This window comes from Lolium rigidum, chromosome 2 (assembly GCF_022539505.1).
Source record: "Lolium rigidum isolate FL_2022 chromosome 2, APGP_CSIRO_Lrig_0.1, whole genome shotgun sequence".
Taxonomy (NCBI): Eukaryota; Viridiplantae; Streptophyta; class Magnoliopsida; order Poales; family Poaceae; genus Lolium; species Lolium rigidum.
The window spans coordinates 268950909-268967338 of NC_061509.1; the positions used below are offsets into that span (position 1 = coordinate 268950909).

Below are 16430 nucleotides of genomic sequence, written 5' to 3' on the forward strand. Positions count from 1 at the left end.
TTTGCAAGAGAGTGCCAAATAATAATAAGGAAGAGTTTATTGTCTCATTTTTGTTTGCAAGAGAGTGCCTGAACATACTGATATGGCCAGCACACCAAGAAGTAAAATCAGACAATAGATTACTGCAGGCTGAAGTAATTTCAAAAGACATGTCCAGTAGAGTGTGGCATTTTGTAGCTCGGGCTACATGGAGCTCGTTTTTTCAAAAATTGGAAAATAGCATTTAACAGGTTCAAGAAAGTATGAACAAAAAATCTTGAGGTAGACAATGATGTACTCTACCACTGTGAAAAAAAAAAGCAATTCGAAAGACTGAGTATTTTGGGCTGTACAAAATTCACAAATCTGTGGATCTGAAAAGGTAAACAGTGCAGATTTTGAAACTTCCAACATTTGTCACAATTTGTCATTTCTCTGTAGCCTCGAATATAATGTATTACATACTCAGATTTTGCACGGTGGTCGAGTACATCATTGGCTACAACTAGATTTTTGTTTTAGAATTTTTTGAGACTTCAAATTGTTAGATTCAAATTCTGCAAAAACACAGGAGCCATGTAGCTCGGGCTACAATTGGGGTTTCCTATGTTCAGTAGCACTACTGAAAAACAAAAGGACAAAGGTATTGCCAGAACAAAGGGAAATGTAGTAGTTTCCGCGAAACAGAAACAGTGCGAAATGAGTGCTTATCTACCTTTTCATGTTCCTACATTAGTTATTATGTACCCATCTAGAGCGGTACAAATAAACATGAGGGAATGACATGAAATAACCTTTAAACTCCAGGAACCATCCAAATACACATGAGGAAATGACATGAAATTTAGACCATATGTTATGCATCCCTAAAAATAGAAGCCAAGTCTAGGCATAAACAAACATGTTCGTGAGAGGGGAGGAAGGTCGTAACCTGCAAGTTGAAGCAGAGCATGCCGCTGAGGCGAGCAAGGAGACAAATCAGATGGACCATTCGCATCATTCACTCGCGCTGCCATCTCGGAAGGCAATGAGGGGCGCCTTTTTCCATCTTTGTGTTGCTGCCGCTGTCGCTCAGTCGCTCCCATGCCCCCTGCCACTGCTGCCATGTTTTTCCCGATGCTCAGTGACAGGCAGCAGGGAAGCTGTAAGAGGAACGCGAGACGAGGGGGCGCCGTCCTGGAACTCAGTCCTCCTCACCTTGGTTAAGTCGAGCGACCAAGTTAGAGCCTCCAACACATGTACCAGAGCTCCGACGTTGTCGCCTGAAAAATTGACAAGTGAAATATAATGAGGGGATTGCTGAAAATATGATGTGCATAGTGCTGAAACAAAGTCTGGACTCATAGGATCTTATATCTTTCAAAATTTCTGAAAGAACATGTCGACAGTACAAAATTGAAGTTTTGCTACGAACATTGAGCAATCAAGTTGGCACACGAAAAATTAACAATCAACGAACATGGAATATCCAAGAGTTCAGGCTTTAGCATCCACTTCAACAAAAATAACAGGAGCATATATCAAAGCTATGCTAGGTTGGTCATGGCATCAAGCATGAGGAAGAATATTAAAGTATATTAAAATAACACCGGTTGGTCAATACAATGTTCAATGTAACATAAAGGAATTGTAGGGAAGCGAGATATTGTTATTTCTAATTTTCACATAGCTTAAAAAAGAAAAGAAAAAAAGTCATCAGATGACAGATAATGGAAAAAATCCTGCAGAATTCACATGTTCCAACTTCCAAATTGGATCAAAGTAAATGTTGAAGTGTTGATTCACTCACCAAACTGCTGCGTTGAATGCTAAGGTCAAAGTTCTTCAAGTGATCAACCATGCGGTTATCCCATTGATCAGGAGATGCACTCATGTTGTTCCTGTTAATACTTAATACACAAAGCATTAGAATAAGAGGGATAGAGAACACTTGCACAATTATTTCATAGAGTTGTACACCTCTACTCCATAAAGCAAGAGGCAAACTAGAGGTAAAAATCGTGGCCATCAGATAAGTTACATAAACATGCAGTGGCATTTGCTTGAATATAAAGGTGAGGCCCTAAAAGTTTATACTGGTCCAAATGCAGTGGTAGCAATACTTGTACCAGATTACTGTTCTATCCTTTTAATACTGTTAGCCAGGTTTGACTTCCCAATTTGAAAGGATAAATCAGAAACAGGTGGACTAATAATTTAGAGGTAATGAAAAAAGCGCAGTACATCATTTCCTCCACTTGCTGGAGATACATTGGGACCTGAAGCATCCCCGGAAAATAAATTTCTCACCATATGAAAACAGAAAGTAAACCCCCAACTTATAAGCGTTTAATAAGTTTCCACGAGCATACACTTGAATGAATAGCATCCTTATAAAATACTAAACAGATGCACATTACACTCAATTGTATAAATACAAAAATTAACTTGAGCTTGATAAAACTGGTCCATTTTCTGCCCACTATACCGGAGGCAGTGCCAGCACGACCACTTCACCAGGCCATAATCGCAATTCGCAACACTGACAAGATACTAAGAACCCATTTGGCTCCCATCACTTGGACCTGGAATCATAGAATTCATTTACACTTCCAGGAATCAACTTGTTTGGTTGCCAGGATGCTGAATTCATTTGATAATTCCATCAAATCTGCCCCATGCCTAATCCTGATTCCGTTATGTAACCCTGTCATGCATGTGGATATCTCTCTACTGCCGTGGCTCCCCTTTTCTCTATGCCACCGACTCCACTGGCTCCCGTCCCTACCACCATTGCCCCCAACTAATTGATGTTCTCCGCACCTACCTGCAGGCCCGCGTGTTGCCTTGCGCCTTTGCCCTGTAGCAAGCGCCGCCACCCCTCACAGCCCCCGCACCTCTACCTGCTGGCATGTGCACTACCACACGGCCGAGGTCCTAGTTTCTGCGTATGTGTGCCAACACTGTAAGGTCCACCACCATATAGCTTTTTCAAGAGGCACTAGGGCAGCTAGCGCCAACAGCAATAGGTCAAGGCCCTGGGGTGCACTCTCATTGACCAGCTAGCAACAGCCGGCCAGCATGAGACAGGCAACTTGCTGCATTTGCATGGCATGTTACGGCAGGTAAGGCACCGGTTCAGCATTTAGAGCGGCTATGCCTTCATTGACTTTTTGGGTTGATTTATGTACTTGGTAACTTGCTTTTATTTAGAAGTTCACAACCGTGACAAAATTTCAACAAACAAAAAATAGCATGGTCTTGTAGGCCAGCTATTGTGCACCACAGATGTATGTGTTTATGCCTCAAAGAGACATCATAACTTTTGGAAAACATTACATAGATATCTGTCTCCATACGTGAGCAAAATTTAAATTTGTATGTGATGTACATGCTACTTTATTCTCTCCATTATGTGCTAGTTTGTATATGGTGTATGAACTCTTGCCAAAATCACAGCAAAATGTGATATGGAAGTCATTTCATTTTATAAATCTACGTGGGTGCCAAACAAGCTCTTTTTGAAAGGCAGAAAAATAAGTTAAGAAAATCATTTTACAATTCCAGGTGGTTGCCAAACATGAATTTCAGAATTGGAATTTAAGTTGTCCAAATGAAATGACCTTATGAATTCATTTCATTTCACTTGTACCAAACGAGCTCTATTGGAAATTACAAGTTATTTTAGGTCTCAGAGTCTAAACTAAGCATAACCACTGTTCGACTACAGACAGAAAATAGCCTACTGAACTGGTAAAATTCAGTACTGAATTCTTCGTCTGCTAACCCAAGTATTTATTCTGGTATTATGAATCACTTAATTGTCCGCATCATCCAAAAAATGAATACAGGAAGATAACCTCTGCGGATGGAGAGTATTAGTGATGCCATATTCATTGCACCATATATAACTACTTGGACTCATATAAATTGACATGAAACTCTTTGAGCTACAAGCACAAGGGGAGAACACGAACAGACCTAGCCACCTACAGAGAGGTGTGCTGCGGAGGCAGCAGGCTCGGCGGCTCCTTGGGATCAGACCGGAATCAGACCACAGAAAATAAACATAATTTGATCAAGATTCCTACACAGCATTGATCCATAACGTCCACAAGAAGGTCTTTAACAGCCAAAAAAGTAGATGAATTACATTGGCTACTAGCATCGCTCCCGGACAGGAGAAGAGATCAACTTCTTCTCACTAGTAAAAAAAACCTAGAAACTACTAGTCATCATAAGTTCATAACCACAAACGTAGAGGAGAACAATGGATAATGGAGCTCACCAATTATCAGAGCCAAGGCCAAGGCATCACCTACTGATTTCTTGCGGCACGCCTCCAACACACCAGAAGCCTGGTTGTCCGACCATGGGGGCGAGCAGCGGGACGGACGCCCGGTGGACACGAGCCATCAGCAGCAGGCCTCGTTGGGTTACTGCAGAGAAGTTAAACATAGGGTCAGGTCACTGTAAAAAGAAGTATAATAGGAACAAAATAATGTAGCCTACAGCCGCTAGCTCTACACACACCATAAAGCAGCAAAATACAGTGATGGAATATAGTTCTATCCTAACAAATATTTGGAAGTGATATCTTCATGTCTTAGACTCTTAGCAGAAAACAATTACAATTTCTCTACACATGGAAACTTCTTAAGATGTATACAAGGGAAATATTTGGAAGTATAGGAGTAGAATTACCTAGCCTACAGCAGCTCTACACGCAACCCCAAAGCACCAAATACACACTGATGCAAAATATTCCTGCCATAGTAAGTGCAATACCTTCATGTCTTAAACAGAATATAGCTCAACTTCTTCTAGATGTGATACTTAAGATGTATACAAGGGAAATTTGGACCATGCAGTACTACCCTTAAAATAAGGACATATATATTAAGAACTTGCCGTATCCATCATACATATTCAGAATTTGATCATCTACATAATATATATTCAGCAAAGGATCATGTATGAAAATCAGCAAAGAGATGAATATTGTCGACACGCACTTAATAACAAAATCAGCAATGACAGAAAGTTATGATCTAGAGAAAATAAAAGAAGGTGTGCCAAGATAAAGGACATGCGTGTGATGCTCTTCCATCAATTCTTGCAAAATGCAAACATAATCGCAGGTCAACGCAGCACATGACAGTGAGAACATTCTCCAATAAATCAGAACAAAGTTTCCTATCAGATGCAAACCTTAAGCTAGTTTTGTGGCTCTTAGTTCCTTTCCTGAAACTGAGTTTGTAGTACTAAGGTACAACCAGTACAGAGACTGCTACTCTCTTTTTGCAAATTTATGAATGTCGAATTAGCATGGTGCAGTTTAGCAAAAAAAAATCACATCACGAATGGGTTTCTAGTAGAGATGTATGCAAACAATTCAATGATAGGAAACTAATCTCAAATTTTGATCCTGTATGCGATCACAGCAAACCATCCAGATAGATGGTAAAGAGAATTCAAGAGAATAACAGTGTATATCAACCTAGCAGTGTGATGCACTACTTCCAGAACAGTGTATTTAAGTGGCAAGTGACAAGGAATCTCTCAAGTCTAAAAGTGTTAAAGAATGCTACTGCCTTGTCTTGCTATGGTTTGATTCGGGGCAAACTAAAAAACATACAAGGTACTAAAAATGTTTGTTTATTATGCATGAAATCAGCAAACATGTAATACACATAATTTATATACATTCTACAAACACCGAGCGGACAACTATGTTGAAATCAAAATAACTTCAGGAGGAACAAAGTCCATCAACGCACAAGAATGATAATACTTCGTAGCATGAAATAATTACTCTGCCATTAATTCATACCAAGGAGTGTGCACACACAAGCAAACACATAAAGGTCAATTATAGATATTGGAATGAACCCCAGAAGAATATTTCCATGGCCATCTTTTTGGAATTTAGACCATGTGTAGAAGGGAAATCATACACATCTTAACAAGCATATTGTGTAGTTGCATCTATAAGAATTAGTCAGGTCTAGGCATAAACAAAGATGATCTAGTTTACAACTACCCTTCGTACAACTACACTACAAAAGTAAGTCAGGTCTAGGAAAAAATTAAAAACCTCCTCTACAAGTATACTAGAACAAGAAAGTGAGCTAGAATTTACAAAGACAGTATATTATCAGTTGTACAACAAGAATAGTCGTAGAATGTGGCACATGGCAAATTAGTAATAATGTATTTCATGTAAGGCACATGGCATAGAGGAAAGAACTAGCATTGTCCAAGTCATCGTGCTGCTAACCAACCAAGGGGTGCAAATGAAGGTCTAAGCTCAGACTTTTAGTGGTAAATAATTGTAGCAAATGATGGAAGTTGCATACATTACATAGATATACATGTAACAAATCAAGTATCTCATTATGCTTCCGTTATACTCTAAATAGATGATACCCCATACTTTGTTGCGGATTATGTTAAAAAATGTTACCTCAACACAAAATGATACTCCTAATAGACTTACCGATATAATGAAACTAATGATCAACAATCATGATATGTATTAGAAAAACGAGTGGATGCATACTACTGGAGCCCTTCAAAGGATCAATAACTGTCACGCATCCTAAAACTGAGAAGCATCTAAGATTAGCAAGTTAATCCATAACTAAGGACAACTCATTCAGTTATTTGTACTACATATAATGTGCGGTGTAAACACTGATTAATCACAATGGTTCGCAAAATGATCTGAACAGCCAGCATGCTATCATCGTTTATCTGTCCAGGTTGGAATAGAACACTGGACAATGCACTTACGGAAAAAAAAGATTGCTAGTCATATTGAAACGGAGGGAACAAACAAGCTATAATTGTATCTGATATTCTGATATGCAGTTGGTGTAATATAAATGAATTCTGAAACTTTTTTCTTTAGTGAACAAAATACAACAATATATTTGGCCTTCCCATAGAAAATTTTGTATTCCTCTGTTACAGAATGTCTTGCTAATTGTTTTGAATGACATAACAGGAAATGTAAATTAATGTAATACAACAATTGAACAAAAATTTACCACCGAAGGAAAACATGGATTTAGAAGGGCATGCCAGCAAAAGTAAGATAATTGCAATTTAGTTTATCCGATCATTAATATTAGAAAAAGAAGCGAACAGAAAAATCTCAGCATAACATAACAGGAAAAGAGTTAATTTAGATGAAAAAAACAACTGAGCTTTACTTGTCCTGAGGCTCAGCTATAACCAATGGGTATAGGAAAGCAGAAGATTACGCACTGCGAAAACTGAAAAGCATATCAATGAAATCCATGCTGCAACCCATCAACCTGCTGTGAGGAGTTCACACACCTCCACAGTCCCATCCTGGAGAAGCTGATGAGCATGGACAATTCTCCATGACAGAAGCGGAAATGAACTAGCATTTCGTCAAGCAGTCCACGAGCACTACGATTCTCCTAGCTAGCATGTATCACCAGGAAGCCTGAATTTGAGATGATGATGGAGAAAGCAATGAAAAGAACCTGTCTAAAGGCATAGGCTTGCAAGGCACGTCCAATGAAGAAACTGTGGTGCAGCCGTGCAGGTCCACAGCTCGTACACGCGAGAAGAGTGGGTGTGGATGGCGATCCGGCAAACATGTAAAAGACGACGGTGGTGGGTCGGACGGGCTGTCTACTGTGCATATGCAGCGTAGATGCGCTGGATTGATGCCTGCATAAGCCACAAGGACTACCTTGGTGAAGGGAGAAGGGGAGTCTACAGGCAACTGTCGTGGACAGTGGAGACACCGGGAATGCACTGTGGGCTAGCAAGCTGCTTAAAAGTCACGAGCCTAGGAAGAGGAAAGGAGCAGGATAGGCAACACTAAAGGTCAGCTCAACTGAGCTCTCTCACACGGCCATTTCCAGCATTTCCGCTCGGCACATGTTAGAATTTAGAAACAGAAGATGGAGAGAAAATATAGAGGGAGACTTAACGAACGAAATGACGGAATGAAAACTTGAAGCTAGATGATCGATTATATTTTTATTTAAGGTGGCCAGCTGGACAGTCGGCTGAATTTTTCTGAGTTGTCAAGTTTTTTACAGCTAGATGGTTGACTATACTTTTTTAAGGTGGCAAGCTGGACAGTCGTCTGTACTTTTCTGAGTTGGCAAGTCTTTTAGCTGAGGTGACAATTTGCTTAGGTGGATAGCTTTCATGTGCAGAGAATTACTTTAGTGGGGATGATCTACCTAGTTATATAATAGGATTACTCCCTAATTCATGGTACTATCAAATCCATGGTTTTTAAGGCGTCTGCCTTAGGACGCTTAGGCGATAAAGCACCCCCAACGCCTTACCACTTTTCCCGCTTTAGGTCCGCTTTAGGCGCTTAGGCAAGCGACTAGGCGATAGAGCGACCCCCAGCATTTTAGGACGCCTTACCACATTAAAACCATCATCAAATCAGCTATTGTTATTGCAAATTTTAACTACAGCACCAGTGTTACATCCCATTTGACAATGCAGTACTCCAGTATGATTTTACCAAGCCGCAAATCGTACCAAGCAACACTGGAACAAGCAAAACACCGCATACAAACCGAGTCTAGATCATGCTACTGATTCAAGGATGGATAAACTGCGAGAAAGACAAACACCTTGGAAAACCTAATTTTGAACGCTTATTTCTACATCCAAGAGTACAGCTACCCGACAGACATGTGACAAACCTAAAACTCTGCATTCAGCAGAGTACAGATCGGAGCCGCCATTAACACTAACATTTAAGTGTAAAGTGAAAGGAATAACACAAAATCAAGTCTCGAAGCATTGATAAATCTAGAGATAGTGCTATTATCTTGTCTTGCTATGCTTTGGTTTGGGACAAACGAAACACCATAGAAGGTACTGAATTATATGATGATATATGCATGCAATCAGCAAACATGTAAGGCAGATTTATACGCGAGTGTTAATACACGATGACATTAATTTAGCTGTCAGTTGAGGAATGAGACTATCTAGAACATTAGTACCCCTATAATTAGTAAGATTTAGAAACTCCTACAACTACGCATTTATGTCACTCGTTAACTAGATCGTTAATTTAGCGTACAGCTAAGCAACACTCCCATTAACCAACAGAGATCAAAGAAAGGTCAAACTTCAGGGTACCGAAACCAAAGACTTCAGCTCCAACCTAGCTCAACACAAACTACACACACTACGGAATTCGCAATGGTTAGGTGCAAACTAGCTACAACCTTATCTGCAGCAATGATTGTGTTGCACCGGCAGAACAAGAAAAAGCACAAACTTATCAGAAAAGGCAGCAGGATGCACCTTACTACGAGTCGTAGCCGTTCCTTTCCTCGGCATCGTTCCAAGTAGACCAAGTGTCACCCTGGTGAAGATCTGCTGGCTGGAATGAACCCTCTCCATCAGTCAGCAACCTATTGATCTGCAGTTACAATACAGAATGATGGAGATGACCAAAAACTACAGAGGAGATACAGCAATCAAATAAAACAATCGGTGCACTAACGTCGAAAGTGTATATCCATCGAGTTGCAATTATTGTTTAAATCCCAACATGCCAGTACTAAACAAATTTGAAACATAGCTACAAACTAAAAACGCATTACTTAAACAGCATTTCCATTTTGTATTAACAATTTGAATAACAAAAAAATAGCAATTTAAAGTCAGGTTTATCCCCACAAATTAACATGCACAATAGTGCGAGATTCCAAATAAGCAACATTAAATGTCGTTACCACATAATAGCATGTCACGGACAATTTAAGACAAGGTCATCAGCACTGCCCAACCACATTAGCACTACAGACGAATTGCGATGCTAAACTAGCTCCAGCCTTCTGTGCACGGACGATTAATTTGCACAGGCAGAACCGAATAGGCATAAACTTAGTAAAGAAGGCAGCAGGAGGCACCTTAGTATGAACAGTTAGCCGTTCTTGTTCCTAGCATTGTCTGAGTGGAGCAAGCCGTCATTCCTGAACCTGCAGCCACGCATCCTCATTATCACGGAGACATCGGGATCCACCATCACCATGCGAAGCTAGTTTGGTGCAGCTTCATGAGATGTGAATAGTAGAGTTCCTGGTGGAGTGAGAGGCCTGAATGTGAACAGGTTTAAGGTCACAAGTTAAGAACAGTGCAAATCGACTTTAAGATGTAGTGAAAAATATTTCAAGTGTTGAGTGATTCTGTTCTTGCCATATTCTTAGCTAAAAAATAGAACAATGTCAAATAAATGGATAGTGGATAGCATAGCAGATAGCAATTGTCCAACTCAAACAGCATGGATAAGATAGACTAGAACATAACATGATTGAGAGATAGGTCGTGGGAAAAGGCTAACAAGCATTACTTAACAACACATCAATTATGTATTAGCAAATTACATAACAAAAAACAACAGAAACGTTAAATCAGGTTTATTCCCACAAATTAACATACTCAGATACTGTGATTCTAGAGTAGCAATTTTAAAACACAAAATAGCATGTCAGAAACAATTTTAGACGAGCTCATCTGCATTGCTAATGTTAATTGTGTGTGTTAATTTGTGTGCGTAGGAGCATATATTGCTGTAAGCAATTAAGAACACAAGTATAACATAAAAAAATCCTCAAAATCCACTCTTACACTACTTGCAGTAACAGCAATGAAAGTGGCCTTTGGCAACAAGAAAAGTACTTGAATTACATTGGCTACACATGACATACACATGGCTAATGGAAATATGATCAGGATTACTGGCAGATGAGTTACACATTGAGTACTAGCTGGAATCCCTCCTGGACAAGATGAGAGACCAACTTCTTCTCACTAGTTACAAAAACCTAGAAACCTAGTGGTCACAACTCACCCCAAACACACATACGGGGTTCGATGGCCGGAGCAGGTAGAGGACACCCCCGACGACACTAGCAGCTAGCAAGCAAGTAACTGATTCGAGCGCTTGCAAATGAAAAGAAATCGACCTTGATGTCGAGGAGATCCTGCTGAACGGCCGCGGTAGTGATTGGGGGCGAGCTCCTGCACGTCGTGGACGTGGCCTTCAGATGCGGCGCGTAGCGATTCCGCACGCCCGGCTGCCTCCACGGCCTCGCTTCCGTAGGTCGCCCCCGCGAAGACGCTGAAGCGCACGGCGAGGTACCAGAGCTCGCGCGCGGCGGCGACCTTGGAGGTGGCTGGGGATGGGCAGGAGCAGCCCTCGAGTCCTCGACCCGATTGATGCCGTCGAATAGAAGAGGCTCCTACGGCCGGTGAATCGACGGCAAGGACCAGCCGGAGGCGAGGCGCACCGGGCGAGGCCGGGGGGCGTCGTCGTCGAGGCCGGCAGGCCCGCCCGCAGCTAGGGTTAGCGGAAATCGGCGATTGGAGGCGCGGGGGTGCACATTCAGCGAGGGAATCAAGCGGAGGGCGAGGAACCGGAGCTGCGGCGGCGGGTTGCGAGGCAGGGCTGGCCGGCGAGCGCCGGCGCGTGCGAGGTTGGAGGGAGAGTGTCAGCAGCAAGAGGCTGGGCGCTACGCTTTGTGTTTTGGGGGAAATTAATTCTAGCTAGTTTTTTAAAATATTTTTTTATTTCCTCAAATATTACTTCGAATTTTCGATAAATTTTAAAAATATTGCGGCGCCGGGCTGGACCTATGCCAACAGGCCAAGATTCTTTGGGTCCCACCCCACATCAGAACAAGTCAGATTGGCCGAACATTCAAACAATCAAATTGCACCAAAATATGACCATTCTACCTCAAATTTAGGTCTCAAATAAGTCCATCATTGTGCATATGGTACGGCATAAAATGTTCAAAAGAGGCATAACATGGCTAGAACAGCAAATATATTCCAAAGGAGCCATGGTGCTTGACAATGACGTGACAGGTCAAGCGTCTCGCGCGCGGTTTGGCGCGCTTCTTCACGAACCATACCCTTGGTGTCATCGTTCATGGTGGCCAAGTCGGGCAGCATGATACTTGTGTGCTCTGCCCGGATCTTGGCCTCCGTATCTATCTTTCTAGCCTTGGCGTCAAGCATTTTAGCCTCGGCGTCTGCCTTTCTAGCCTCGACGCCCATCCTTTAGATCTCAATGGCCTCTTTAGTGGGGTTGAGGTAGATGGCAGGAGCAGTACTACCGCTTCCGCTTACCGTTGCGGTTGAACCTGCCTCGTGTGACAGAGCGATACTACCAGTACAAGTACCAGTCATGGTACCGCGAGGTTTGTATGTCGGGCGCTACCACAGGTGGTACCACAGCTAGTACTACTATGATCACACAAACGAGTGATTCAAGCGGTAGTTCTGGGATGAGCACCACTTGTATACCGCCTAAACAGAATAGTTTAGCACAATAAGCGGTATCATAGGCGGTACTTCGCGCGTACTACTGCTCCTAGGAAAATAAGTTGCAATACATATGGCAAAGTTCTAGCTCATGTGTACACGTGTGTTGGAGGCGGTAGCGGTACTACCGCTCCCAACACCGGTACTACCGGTCAGGACAAAACTGCAAAAGAACAACAGATCTAGAAATGCAATAACTTGAGTTTGGAAACTCCGATTTGGATGACACCAATTTTATTTGAAATAATGAGAAGATGTGGGGAAGAGTTTGAATTTAGAGGTGGGACCTCTTAACCCGAAGAACCAGGAAAAACTCCAAACTCTAAAACGCAACAAGTTTTTCATGCAAAATCCGTTTTAGATGAACTAGGGCTTGTCATGAGAATAACACAAGGTCTAAAACATCACATGAATAAGAACCAAGAACAACCAAGAAAATATGATGCAAAGCATGCAAGAGTTTGAGCTATTTGTCTCCGAATGATACGATCATAGGCGGGCCCAACCGTCCATAAGCTCGGGCACGCGCCAATGCTTTCGGCCGGCGGCACAACCTATTTTGATGAAAATTTGGCTGGGCTTACAATTCGCCCAGACTTGATGAAAATCTTTGGTCCGCCACTAGATACGATCAAGTTACTCATCCTAGAGCCCTCTTAATAGAGCGACCACCCATCCTAAAGCCTGATCTCCCAACAACAATAACAAGAGACCGGTAAAAGAGAAAGCCTATCAAGAACAAACATTGACCTTGCGCATTTCACTTGAGCTAGATGATGAAGGTCTTAACCACTTCAAGATGGAACATCTTTTTTGGTTGTACTTGCTTGATAAAGTCTTGCGAATTGCTCCATAAATCACTATGGTAGAACTTGTTTTTCGGCACATCTTCATGTTTCCATGTCCACCATTTGGATGGCAAGCTCAGTCTTCATCCATCTTCTTGAATGCACACCAATTCTTCTTTCTTCATATTGTTAATATCTTGAAGACACACATGAGACCTCTCTCCGTCTTCTTCTTTAAGACATATTTGTCACTTGATTTTCTTCATTTGCTTTTTCTTGCAACCTTGAAACCAAGATATGGTTCAAGCATTTCCTATGGGAAAAACTTATAAGAGAAACTTAATGCAAATCATCAATTATCGAAACCACACATGGGGATCCATGCACTTTCAATCTCCCCTATTTCGGTAATTGATGCCAATCTCTTTGAGATGAGGGTTTATATAAGGAATTTATAGACCAAAACAAGTTGAGTATTTAGAGAAAACTCTCCCATATAACATATGTAGTGTGAATGAACTCCCCCGGAATATATGCACGTGCAAATTTCTAAAAGTATTATTCAAATGAGTTTTGTATGTGTGTATGCTCATGAATGTGTTTTTTCGTAGCCTTTATCCTGCTCAACCTAAGGAGATGTTATTCCAAAAAGGGGAAAATTCAAAGATGGAGTGAACATGCTACACCGTCATGTCGTAGCTATGATGTTAGAGATTAGGGTGTTAGATTCCGCATGTTTGGGCTTATGAAAATGCCATTGCTAGCAACTCAAATTTGTGAAATGGCTCTCTAAATTTTGTTCTAAAATATTTCATGAAGTCATATGTTTTTTGTTCTTTATTTCGAGAGTTGTCTTTATTTTTTTCTTTTTTATAGGGCTTACGTTGGTTCGAACTTAAACTTAGATTTTTTTTTTGCCATTTGCATGATTTAGGATGCTTTATTGTTTCTTTGCTTTTGTGCAACTCGAATTTATCTGTAAAATATCTCAAGTGTACCGAATGTTTACATGTGAAAAGGTACACTAGAGAAAAGCTTAACCTTGGTAAAATAAAAGATTGTTGTCTTGTCACATTCAGAACAGTGTTACTAACCGAAATCAGTGTAAACCTCTTCGAAGCTAAGTGCAGTTCTCTTCAACGCAGTGATAAGGCAAGTGCAGTTTTGTGACAATTGACATGAGCAAATGCATGTTAGCGACCCACATGTGTGCAACTCCGTATTCATGCTCATTACTTAGTGTTTCTTCACATCAAAATATGCCTGCGTGACGCGCGGGGTATCATCTAGTTTGGATAAATTTGCGACACCTATTGTGAAACAGAGGGAGTATTTGCTCAAGATTCTCCTGTAAACCACCTCACGCAGCACATAAACAGTTCCCCTCTCCTGCAAGAACTCTTTTTTAAAAAAACTTTAGGCAACTTTATTACTAGATCAACACACGGTCCTTAACTATTATAGATAAAAGAAAAACCGGAGGTCTGTAAACCAAAAGTCCCTCACTCCTAAAGAAGAACCATGGCGAGCGAGCTCATGGGTGGCACCATTAGCTTCTCGCGGGCAATGTTGTAGCGTTGCCATGCCGAGCACCATAAGGAGATGTCGGCAATCATCAATAACCACCGCACTTGTACCTCTGTAATATGAAGGGCGAAGCACTGTCTGCACCACTTCCACTGAATCAGACTCCACCACAAGGGATTGGGCACCAAATTGATCAGCCAACTGAAGTCCCATGAGTAGAGCCGAAGCCTCCAGTGCCGCAGCGTCAATTGCAATATCAGTGAAATCTCAACATGCTGCAATGAAATTTCCACTTGAGTCACGAATAATTGCTCCAGAGGCACCACGTCCCGAATCAGCATTGAAAGCTGCATCCACAATTTTTGTGCCTGTTCACATGCTTGTGCCTGCCAAACATCCCCACGAAGCTGCCGTCACATTCCGCAGTGTGCACCCGCCCATGACATCGTCTAGAATCGTCCATTGGATGGCATGGATAAAGTTTGAAGTGGATCGATCGTCACAAGCATGTGCTCGGTCTGTGTTGGATCTTCATCATGGAGGAAAAGCCGGTGGGTGGCGTGAAGGAGGAAGGAAGATAGGACAGCTTCCTTGTACCTGCTGACAGTTGGAGATTGTCAGCAGTATCGCTTTCAGTAGCACGTACCGATCTTCCTATCGAATTCGGCAATCTTTGCATGTAAGCAAAGAGCGACCCCGTCCGTCCGAGGTTTCAGATTCCACTTTATTTTTCTGATGACTTTGCCCCTACGCCAGCGCATGTGTCACCTCCCTGCATGGTCCCTCTGCGTGAGGTTCAGCTCCTCGTACACGGTACACTACACTTTCGCTCTTCACGCATCCGGCAATCTGTGCCTGCGGCGAGCAAAGCAGCGACCCCATCCGGGGCTCAGTACTTTCTTTTTTTCTTTTTGATTGGTGACGAATGCTACTTGTACAAAGCTTCTAGTCTGCTCCTGTCGTAGGTGGCTGTGCGACGCCCGGCATCTCCAACCGCGTGACCCAAACGGACGTGTTGGGCCGTCCGTTTTGGGCCGTTTGGATCGCCGCCCGGACACGCGGACAGCGGCCCGCGTCCGCGTGTCCGTTTGGGTCGCGCGGTGCGCCCAACGCGCGACGCATCGCATAATTGGAGAAACACGAAAACAAAATGAAAATGGCAAATTTAAACGATATTTGATTAAACATATGCCCTATTTTGGGCAAATTTGTACATAGCCCTATTTTTGGGCAAATAACTAACAAAAGAAGCCCCTATATGGGCTTTTATAATTTTAAATATAAACTAAAAACCCTCTATTAGGGTTTGGTCGGCGGCGCGGTGGCCGCCGGTGCGCCGCCTAGCCCCTGTGGGCATCGTCGGCGACGTCGTCGTCGTGGACGACGTCCCCGGGCGGAGAGGCGCTGTTGTGGCTCGACCGCGCCGGGGACTCCGGCCACGGAGACCACGGGGCCTCCTCCCGAGGCCGAGTGGGGGTCCGGAGCCACCCGAGGCCGCGGCGGCGCACGGAGCGGCGCCTCGTCCACGAGGCGGCTGTCGCCTCTCTCGCCGGGCGCGGCGCACGGCCTCCTGCCGCCGGCTCGCTCCTCGCGGCGCTCGCTCGTCGGCGCGGCGCCCGGCCTCCTCCCGCCGCGCCGCCTCCTCCTCCTCCGTCGCGCATCGGCGGGCACCGGGCGTAGAGCTCCCGGCCCTCCGCCTCCTCGACCTCCCCGCCGGGCCGCCTCCTCCATCTCGAAGGTGCGAATGGCCGCATGGAGGTGCGGCCATTTCGCCTCCTCCTCCGCCGCCGAGATCATCAGCGC

General features: G+C 43.1%; 1 long non-coding RNA gene across 1 annotated transcript; it reads right to left on the reverse strand.

The window, feature by feature from the left end:
• Positions 1-1128: 1128 nt before the first annotated feature.
• Positions 1129-4386, reverse strand: LOC124688760. Its single transcript, XR_006998617.1, has 3 exons — positions 4247-4386; positions 1769-1868; positions 1129-1241 (listed from the first exon to the last, which is right to left on the reverse strand). It is a non-coding gene; the product is annotated as an uncharacterized LOC124688760 (long non-coding RNA).
• Between the last annotated feature and the right edge of the window lie 12044 nt (positions 4387-16430).